This window comes from Anarhichas minor, unplaced genomic scaffold (assembly GCF_050575085.1).
Source record: "Anarhichas minor isolate MPS153535 unplaced genomic scaffold, ASM5057508v1 ptg000026l, whole genome shotgun sequence".
In the NCBI taxonomy this organism is placed as follows: Eukaryota; Metazoa; Chordata; class Actinopteri; order Perciformes; family Anarhichadidae; genus Anarhichas; species Anarhichas minor.
In genome coordinates, this window is record NW_027466472.1 from 14,023,968 (window position 1) to 14,035,747 (window position 11,780).

Here is an 11,780-nt window from a genome sequence, read left to right on the forward strand (position 1 = left end):
ACTTTCTTCTTGTTCATGTGATGACTCACATTGCTGTAGTTGAGCCAACAGCTGCACTTTAAAGGTGCAATGTGTAAGATATGGCCAGCATTTCAGTTTAAAACCTTCAAAAAAAATGAAATAACATTTTCAACAGAATGTAAAGAGGTAACAGTGTTCATGTTATGTCAAAGACTTAGAATCTCGTTGAAGGTGAAATGATAAAACGACTCGTATTTTCTTTTTATCCTCCCCGCCACCGAGAGACTACTTCACCGGGTGGAGGGCGGTTCCGGGAGTCGGACCTTCAGTTATCGGTCAACTGTCGCAACTCACATTCAGCCAGCGCAAACCCCAGCGCCGGGATCTGATCCCGGGGGACTGTCCTAACTCCCCGGCCGCATCAGCAAACTCTCTGTTGTTAGACCAAGCGCCAGCCGGCTGGGGTTTGCGCTGGCCGAAGGGGAGTTGCTATAGCTGACAGCTGTTTCTGCCAATATGGATTAAATGCAATGAATAAACTATCACAGTGTACATTGTAAAGCCGCCGTCTAGGTGCACAGACACGGATGGCTAACGTAAACTATAGGCCAACACCACATGTGAAGATTATAAGATAGCAGTGTTATTTAAACAGGCTCTCAGAGTTTCAGCAGTTTGGTCAAAATTTGTGTACTTTTGCCTATTCTTGTAGCTGGCTTTTTTTAATATGCAACTTTTTTTATATACAACTGATGACCGTAAATGTAGATTGCATTGACCCAGGAGTAAAGGTGAAATGCTTACCCCTATTTGTTTGGAGCATGTGGCCAGATCTTTCTGTTCTGTTGCACATCTTAACAATACAGCGCAGAGGTAATCTTTTAATAAGGGGAAAATATGCTGACTGAGTTAAGATGGCGAGTTGTATTAAGACGTTCCCCTCCGCCTTCTGCCATGTCACTGCGGTTTGTGGCACACCAGACAATATGCATGTTAGCAGAGACCCTCTGTCAGCATGGATTCTGGAATATCGAGTGATCTAGCCTGGAAGGTAGCGGCATTCAGTACCTCTGTCTTCACAAATATTTCAGTGCCAAAATAAGTTGAAGTTGACACGGCAGACAAATGACAGACGTGGCAGATGCCATTATGAAAGACAGCTCTGCAAACCAAACCAAACAAGCAAAGTAGGTTTGTGTGTTAGAGATTATGTAGAGTAAGAGTTACAGTATATTGGAGTTGATGTCTTGAATAAGGGCCTACGACAAATGCACAAGTAGAGGGCATTTTTCATTTAATTTAAAACAAGGATTTTTATTGAGTGTTTCAACTGCAATGTTCACTCCATCTATGATGTAAATCAGCACACATATATCAAATGCTTACACATTAAAAAATATGTCAGTCAAAGTCTTGCTGATTAGAAATAAAATCACACAATTTATCAGATTTCAAAGCTTAACATCCTAGAAAATCTCATTCACCAATGAATGTCAGGATTCTCTTTTGATTATAACAATGTGCCCAACTTGATGTTTAACTCACTGATGGACTTTTTCAATCCCTTTTTGTGCAAATTAGTCTCCTGTCTGGAGAAGCTACAAGTACGCAACATCTGTCTGGGTTGGTGCTGATTCACAGCCAGGTCTGCTCCCCGGGCCTGCAGGTCTAGCTCCGTCCTGCTGTGTGTATTCCAGTTATCTCCCTCTTCTTTGGCTTGTGATTAATAAGACACATCTAAGAAGTGTGTGTGTGTGTGTTTGTGTGTTTTAGTATTTGTGTTTAGACATACACTGGGCAAAGAAAGCAGTTTCCCCTGAAGAGTATGTCTGAACATAAGGGCCGTGACCTCTCAGCACCAGTCCGGTGACCCCTCAGCTCAGCATGCTCAACCCCCTGCAGCACAACATTCACAGAGCCCTGGCTTATCTCCAGTCACAACAAAAAAAACAAGGCTTTGTTGAAAAGAGATGGAGGTTTGAACAATCAGCCGAGGTGTTTTCTGTCTGCTCCGTTGCTTTTTGTGAAGACTGCAGGATGATTTGCACGGTTTCATTGTGAATGCAGATTTACGAGGACAGAATAAACAGGTAACTAAGGTCACGGAAACCCCAAGCAGCACCTGGTACAGACATAGTCACATTCTGCAGACAGACACGGGGCCATTTCCACACACATCCAACCATTTATTTTCTACACATTGAAGATATTATGGTCCCATTTGATGCAGGACTCTACATCATAGATTTTAACATGACGCCTACAGAACATTATCCACATAAAATAATCTGACATAGGAAAAACAGGAAGACAGACATGCTAAGTGGTAGTATTTGAAACACAACAGCATCAACACAAATGATTCGATCTCACCGCAGCACTTCCTCTCTTTCAAGCCCTTCTGGCAGGGACAACTGTGTGCGGCCTCAAAATGAATAATTAATATAAATTGGAATTGTTAGCAAGAGTGGCAAAATCACAAGGGCTCCGACTAATTTGCAAATGTAGTTTTTTTTTTTTGCTCGCTACCTTGTTGCCAGTGGTAAGAAATTAAGAATAGTGGAACATAATGAGATGTGGTTTGGGCCAGGGTCGGGAGAAGTAAAACAACCAAATGAACTGATTCATTTGAGACTAAATTAATTAGAATTTAGCGCCACGGTAAAAGGAAAGTCAGGTGCCTCGACAAATTGGAAAAATTGAGCCACAATAATTGTACATTTAGTTTGGCGCTTGCAATGTGTCCTCAGGTACAGGGCAGAGCTACCACCCACAAAGAGTATTTAGATTACATGTTTACAATGTGAAATTGATAGTCAATTGGCAAGTTCATTTAAGAATTCCCTCATTCTTAAGCATAGCCACACGTAAAATGAAGACATCATGGTGAGGTAGGCTGTTGCTCGAGAATGTGTGAGTGAGCCAAGGTCATAAATAACAAATAGCACAGCAATTCTCGATGCTAAAATAATTCTCTATAGATCTGTATATAGCGTAACCATATAGCAGCCATTCAGACGTGTCTCCAGACTGGGAAATTTGGCACGGAGAGTGTCTTTTCCTCCCTGTCATTTCCTTGGCTTCCTTACTTGCTGCATAATTTTTTTTTCTCCCCTATTCATCCTGAATTATTAAAAAGTGTTGTGATTCCCAGTATGATTGTGAATCTGGGGCTGCAGCACTCAACTGCGCAGTCACATTTGCTTGTTTTTCTCACTCCTCACAGTGTTCTGCCCTGTATTTTCTCGTGCTTTTTCACTTGGTTCACAAGCCGGAGCATGATGCTGCAGTCCTCACGCCCAAAATCTCACCTTGAAGGAGAAAGAGGGGGGATTGTAGATGATGAATACTCAAAAAGTTGTGTCTGCCCTCGTCGACAGAGCGAGTATTATTCGTCTGAATCTGTATTCAGGTCAGGGTGCTTTTCACAGGGGAGGGAAAAGGGAGGGGGGGATATTTTTCTTTCCCATCATGCACCAGCGGCAGGACCCAAATTGGCACAGAGGGTTGGGCAGTTTCTCCAGGGATAAGCATGCTGTCTCTTGACTGGCTCCCTCTAAGGGAAACCTGCCAGGGACATCCATTCACCACAACACACATGCCCGTTGTCTTCTCATACAAAACCAAAGACCCAAGAGACCAACACATTCGTCCCCCCGCAGCTGACCTGCCACAGTGGCCAACGACCCCACCTCTGCTGTTTTTCGCGATCCTTCAGCCCATGGCTGCCAAGCTTGACGTGCCAATGACTTTCTGGCACTGCAGAAACCACAGTGGCTGCCCTGAGCAAAGGTTATGAAAACAGCTGCTGGCAGATAAAAAATGCAAGCAGCGTTACCATATATTTGAGTATCCCCGCCTTATCCTCTCCCTCTCGCTTTCTCTCGTTTTCCCTCTCTCTTTCTGGATGATGCACAGATGACACACCAGCCAGTACAGCACATGGGTCTGGGGATCTTTTGTCTCTGATCTGTGGGAGAATATTAATGTAGTTGTGTGCTGTCTGAGATGGATCAAACTAAAAAGAGGGATCTCTATCTGAGCCACAAGCACTGGGTTGTAGGGATTTTAATGTGGCACTGGCTGGATGTACACTCTAATGGGCCAGTGCAGGAAACATGAGAGGGATCCTCAGAGAGAACAATAGAGCAAGATATGGAGTGAGGGAGAGGAGAGAGAGAGAGAGAGAGATACGGATGGCTAAAGGAGCTCTTTCTATCGCTAAGAGAGTCTTAGCTGTAGCTGAGCTACTGTGCCGATTTACTCCCAGCATACATGTATCTCCTCACAAATCTTTAGTGCTCACCATCTTTTTGCTCTCCAGTTGTTGTTTTTGCATTACAGACCCATGACACACTTGCAGTGTGATGGATGCTCACCACTTAATGAGCTCAATTACTTGTATCTGAGGTCAAAAAGCTCTGTAATACTTTGTGATACAACCATCAGAAAGTTATAACACAAATAATCATTTAAAATCTGTATTGTTTTTAGGCTCATAAAGCCTATGAGTACTGGATTTGTAAGTTCTGTTACACACATAATACCATAAGCCTGAGATGTATATGATATTGTTCAGAGAGATGATTTAACTTCACTCATACAGGGCTTTATTCATGAGACTACATGAATCTACTATAAAGCTACATTCCTAAATATACACATATATACACGTCTCTACAATGATGACATAAGAAAGTGTTGAGTTGAATTGGATTTCTTTATTTTCAGACTTTTATGTAGTTTTATGTATACGTGAATCTGGCTTATATTAATTTGTGGTGTCTTGTAAGCCCAAGCAGGCAACAATTAAAATGTCCTTCTTTCCTCCATTCATATTTATGTCCAATATACACCCACACATCTACATATTCAAAGCAAAGCTATATAATACTATGTCGAAGAGATCTACATGTCTTGCAAAAATTCTACTCTAACCAAGTAAAGAGAAATAGTTGAAGTCTTCATTCAGGCCAAAGAGTGTTTGAGTTAAAAGCTGCAGTGTTCAGTATGCTTTAAGCTTAAGACATCGCAAAATGTTGTCAGTTTGGTTGATGCATACTTTGTGCTCCTTGATGGAAGAGACAACTTATGTATTTTGGTACGACATAATTTACTGATGGAATCACGTTGCCATTCTGAACTTCATTTAATTTCAATGAAATCTATTACAAGATGGATAATAGGCAGCAAACGACAATAATAACTTGAAAAATAGGCAGGCACACAATATAAACCGTATTCAATGAGCTGTAGTTTTGGCAGCAACATGCATTCCGTAGCTTCAGAATATGGGCTTTCGGTGATTTACAGTACATGCGACATAAACATACAGTCAAAAGAAATGGTGGCATTATGTCCACCACTAGCATTTTGAATTTACATTTGCTTTGAGTATTAACTTTTTCAAGTGTTCCATAAAGCAAGGTATTTTACAAAAAACACAAAGGGGATACATTTAGCATTAAAGGTCACAAGGATTATTAATAGTAGCTTAATAAGGCAGGAGGTGGATGTAGTGGGACCGTGCAGCCCAGAGCAACTCAGAGCGGAGTCCTTTATTTCGATCAATGTATGGTAATGAGGGAGCAACAAAAGGTTGTCCAACAGAAGGAGTGGGAAATTAATACAAGGTTACAGGTTGTTAAAGCAGTTAGTAGGGGCTTGCTTGGCAACGGGTTATGATAAAGGACAGCATTTTGAGCAGTGCCCTGATAACACTTCCATCTTGCTCTGGGGATAGCCTGTTGCTTCACTACTCTGAATGATAATCAACAGGCATCTCACGGCTGTGCATTTTCTGTAGTCTTTCAAAGCAATATTAGATAGCATCTATTCATGCTGGCTGCAAGCGGCATGTAAGTAGAAGCTGTCTGCGTGCACCTAATCACACCCCGACAGGAGCAGAGAATACTGAACTAGATCATCAGAGGACCAGCTAAATCGCAGCTCTGCAGTGAAACCCAGAGGCCTCTCCTCCCCAGGGCATGCCTCCAGGGCTGGATGTGTCCACAGTGAGGCAGTCTGTGATCAGCCTCAGTTCAGAGAAGACTGCTGTACTGAGCCTATCGTGTGGTAGATGGAGTGGAGGTAATGATAGATGGCCGTGGTATTAGGATGGTGTAGGATAGAAAGTTAATGTCAGAAACAAAGAGACTCCGTTTTCAGCGTTGCAACGTTTCTGTATTGCGCCGCTCGATCAGATGATTTAAATATCGTTTGATCTTTCTTTTATCTTATCGTTCAAACTCCTCTTAACCTCATAGATCCCCAATGTGGGCTTAACTTAGCTCTCTCTTCTCTCCCTTCCTCCCTCCCTGTTTGTCTCCCACACCATCACCTATACTCCGCCTTGCAGAGTGGAGAAAACACTTGTTTTGACAGCTCTGGTAACTGACTAAATGTCATACGCCTGAAAGAAAAGGGTCTGCAGTGAAGTATTGTAATTCTTTGCACTCCCTTTCTTCCTACCACCTCCTCTTCTCTGCTGTTTGTGTGTATGAAACAAACTAGGCGCTGATCCTGCACAGTGTGATGTGATGGCTAGCTGTTTGTCTGTTCCTCAGACAGAGCGAATATATGAGCGATCATGTGTATGTTTGGGTTTGCAGTTGCGTGTGTACATGGAGCTCAACTACAAATGGCATCTTGTTGAGAAAGATTAATGAGGTCTCAATGCTTTGACTTCGCCTGTGCCGTTACTTGTTTTCACCGTTTACTCACATGCAAATGAGCGCTAGGCTGCAAAGTATTTAAATATAACGCAATCAAAAAGCACTCCATTGTGAATGTCATAAACCCAGACTTAATATGAGGATAATAGCCGTTTAAAATTCACACACTTTGATGTCTCATGAGAGACAAGTTTAATAGGAAAGGCCAACTGTAGAATACATTTTTTCACTTATGTAGAATTCCTGGAATACAAACATGTCCTTCTTGTTATTAAATCCGCCGTCTTGGCTGTCAGTCATCAGGTATTCAGGAAGCAGTGGAGAAGTATATCTGCTAGCGCTAATGTAGACGAGATATGGGACATCTATGTATGTAGGACATTTCTTTAGTCTTTTCAAGTGTTGAATTAATATTGTCACGACCTGGCTCCGACAGCCATGACCCAATCATGGAGACGCAGACAGTTTGCCACAAAGCACAGAGTTTATTAAACATAAACAATATGTCCAACGTCAAATGGTGTCTGGAACGAGCCGTTCTCGTTCCTCCACGGGGTGATGGGAGAGGGCCCCCAGGTTGCCAGGAAGGCGGAGCCTTATAGGGGAAGCGCACCGGGCCCAGGTGCCTCCACTTAGGCGATCACCACCTCTGGTACCTGCTGTCTTAAAGGAACATACATAAGTAACCCAGATAGGGAACCGTCACAAATATGCTCCAATATTCATCATGTACCTACATTTGGTGTAATAGAAGGCATCTTGGAGACAGGTGATGTCTTCTTTTGTGCACGCTCACCAGGCTGTGAGAGAGGGTGAGGAGAGAAGTGTGCTATTAACATGGCATCTAAAAGACTTCCCAAATGTATGCTTAAGTTAATTGCGTTCTGGTGGTCAGAGATGCAGGCAGAATTCATTCAGTACAGCAATAATTGCAGCGTCAAGTTTTGTTTTGATATCCAGACAATGTGTTGATACTATTTGGTTATATTTTATGTCTATTAATCCAAAACCGCACAATGATCTTGCATCCAAGTATGGTGCAAATGGAAAACAATTAGTCTACACCACTGTCAGAAAGCTGTTGTGGGTGATAATGTCTTTATATTCTGAACGGCTAGACTAGAAAGTGGAACAAATAGCCGTCGTCATCAGTTCCTCCCTCCGATCTCTCTCAAAGAATTCTCTGTCTTTTGCATCTTTGTAATCTCAACACGATGACTCTGCAAGAGTGAGAAGACGACTTGCAGCGTTGTCGGGGGGCGTGCCCATTCGCACCGTGTGCCCGCAGTGTTGTCAAGAACTGCTCAGCGCTTATGGACTCCAGGGAAGTGAAGAAGAGTTTGGTTGTAATGTTAGTATATCCGACATCCAGCAGCAATAATTAACTGCCGTCAGAGAGCCGTGGTCTGCCCACTGCAAACGACATACTCGACTCAGTCTGCAGAGCCCTGAAGCCCCGCAATTCTCACACGTGTGAACACACAGGCACCCACATTCAAATTGACAACTTGACAGTGTCTGTAGTGAAGAGATCGAGACTCTATCTCATTTGTATTACACAGCTCGCTTCCACAGGGAACAAACTTTCTGCTCCTTTCATGACTCACTGGGGATCAAAGTTGAATCCGCTTTTCTATGTCATTCCCCGACAAAAGAGGTTTATTACAGCTCTTTAGTTTCTGCCTGAACTTAGAGTTTGACCTAGCTAGTCATGATGCAGTGCTAAAAGACCTTATGACATGATTTCCCAGCTGCTATCTCAAGGTCTGATGTGGCTGCAAAATGGAGAAGGCAGAAAATATGTGCTACCAAAAACTGTGGATGGCCGTGCAGGATGTGAGAGACACTAACGTCAAGTGGCCCCCTGTTGCAGCCTCCCCAGATGGACCGGTCAGTTGTCTCTGCTTTGGAATACGTGAGATCAAGTGCCCCCTCACAGCCAAATGTATGACACTGGTGGACGACACAACAACCAAAAGAAGCAGCTTGATGACTGAAGGACTGGCACTGGCCTGTTACCATGACAACTTCCATCAAGTGCAGTGTCAGTTGGATGTCTGCGAAGTGAAATACTGTGACTTCATAGTTCAGTTTCTTCGAGATGTTGCCGGCATCTAGGCAGTGGCGTAAGTAACTTTACGTTGGGCCACAGTGCACACTAGCTACTAGTTGTGAAGCACACACACACACACACACACACACACACACACACACACACACACACACACACACACACACACACACACACACACACACACACACACACACACACACACACACACACACACACACACACACACACACACACACACACACACACACACACCATCTCGTGATGAAATAGAGACTTGAAGTTGGACAACAGCAACATAAATAATACCCAGCAATAGTTGCATATCTGTCATTTAGATTGCTACTGACTATTTTACCCCCAAAAAATGTAAACCATGACAAAGATGGATTTGCCTTTTTAAGGCAATGTATAGTAAATGGCACCACTATATAAAATTGTTTTTTGGTGCTATATGCATTGTTCTTTAACCGATCGAATATGCATACATATTTTCTGCAATATCAAAAATAATAACTACTGGAAAAAAAATACATTTTACTGGGCAAATATGTGGTTTCAATTGAATACACCTCTAAATAGGCTGAACAAAATAATACTACTGCCATTTGTTTTTACATACCAAAAACAACAGAGTCAGAGAGGTAGCTGTCACTGGAAAGATGCAAGATTGAAACCTCTCCCCTCAAAAGTCCAGACACGCTTTCCACAAGTTCAAAGACATGTAAGGTCTTCGGTGTCCTCCACATCTTTGGCAGGCATTCCCCTCTTGTGAAGGCCAATACTTTAAGAGATTCGTGTAAAAGGCCAAGTGTGTCAACAACATTAAACCTCCTGTTTGCTAGGAGAATGTCCCCTGATTGTATTTTTTCAGTAAATCCACAAAGTCCAGCAATATATTTGTCAATGCCCCTGTCCCACTGCAACTGGTTATGAAATAACTTGAAAAATAAAAAGGCTTTCTTACCAGCTGACATTGCTCGGCTCCACTGGATTACCTGGTTGACCCTGATGAGGCACTACCTCTGTAGGGACGCAAGGGACCAGATGGCATATGTGGCAGCCAACTCCATGTCTGGCTATAACGCCGCAGGAAGCAATGTGTAGGATACCAGGAAGATAAGGGGTGAAGTCCAAAGTGCAGGCATGTCCAGATGACCCGAGAGGTAAAGGATGGTAGATGTGAAGAACCGCAGATGTCTAAACAGATAGAGAGGGATTTAAAAAAAGAAAGAGTGAAAGTCAGCTGAGAATGAAGAAACAACAAAAAGTGTATCCTTTTCTATTTCATTTCTCTCACAATCTCAGGGTCATCTTAACAAGAGGATGACAATAGATGAAATATAAGGTTACACAAACAGACCATGGCTATGAATAGCACAACTAGAAAATCCAATGGGGACGTGTATATAGATCTATATTTCAAAAACTAAAGTGGAAAGACTACTTGAACAGCAAATGATGTGGACTTCTCAAAATAACTCATAAGTAAGTAGCTCTTTTGAAGAAGTTTCTGAATAATACTAACTTAATTTCATAGTCATGATAAAGTATTAAAGATTGCATAACGAGGGAAAAGGAATTTAGAACAAACCTACTTTTGGCAACAGTGGAAAGCAGGTGGGATGTGAAGTTGTGAATACAATAGTTTGCATGCATAAAGTATGGGAGCTAGCACTAGCAAACTGTTTAGTTTCAGAAAACACTTTGTCATTATCTTCCTTCATTGACCTTGCACTTACAGCAGCCAAGCAGCATCCCTCCTCCTCTGCTGCGTGTGTTATTTTACAGTGACGTTATACAGTATAAACAAGTTCATAGACAATCAATATTTGTGGAATTACAGGTCAGTCCATCCACTGTCTAAAATAAGCTGGACACTAAAGAACCGCACAATGTTGCAGTTCAACTTGTTTACCTCTCTGTCCTCCCGGACGCTCGCTCCTACAGAGGCCTTAAAGTTTCAGCTGATGTACGGTAACATCCAAGCCATTCAGTGTAGAAATATTGCCACTGCACATGAAAGAAGTGTGGGCGATAAGAGACCCATAACAGATTGTGTGAAAAGGCCATGCCAGCAGGGGTGATACATTACAGCTCCATATCCTTTCCCCTCCTGGAGTTTGTGTGTGTGTAGTATGCGATTATGTGATAGTCGGTGCATCTAGGTGGTGTGCCTACGTGAGTTGTAGAGGCAGAATGCTGGACAATGTTGCACAGAAGTGCAATAAACCTGCGATAGCAGATTCAGTCCACTGTGGGGAAAGCGTGGCCTCTTGTGACTCTGGGCTGACTAATAGGGTTTGAAGTATAAACAGGGTGAGGTTGTGAGCCGTTATGAGTGGTGGGATGTCAGGGCACAGATTGTCGAGAGGAAAGAAAAGCAATCATGACTGACATTAATAAGAAACAGCAGCAGTGCTGCAATAACAAAATAAACCCAGACCTGCAGACAACATGTAAGTGTGTGAGATCAGCCGGCGTAGAGGAAAAAATGAACACAAAATAAACTACAAAAGTGTCCTCAGTGCACAAAATACAGATCTCGGCCTAGTGTTTCTGCAATTATCACTGCTGTATATTGTTTGAGTGAATAAATACAAACCACAATTGCACTACCCCCCATCGAGACCGCAAGCGTACCAGACGACCCTCAAGGAGAAGGGTGGTGAGTATGAAACAATGCAGATGTCTTAAGGCATTTAAGAAAGAAAGAGTGAAAGGCAGGCGAGACTGAACAGCTGTCTGCACCGGCTCCATGCAGCTAAATTGCAGTTCATTGTGTAATACTTCATGTTGACTGTTTAATGTTTCTTCTCAATAGAAACTGCCAGTCCAGCTGTGCGTTTAGTTCTTTTAGCTGTAAGGTCTGCTAGCTGCACTAGCCCTGCTAGCTGTTGCTTTATCTAGCCCCTTTTCCGACCTCTTCAAGTGTCTCATCAACCACATATTCCATCATATAATTCACAAGCAATTTCAGAATCATGGGCTAAGAATGCTAAAAGGGTTTGAGACAGTACGGCCTTTGCACAGTTATTTCCTTGCAACCACAGGTAATCAGCAAGGTGAAGTAC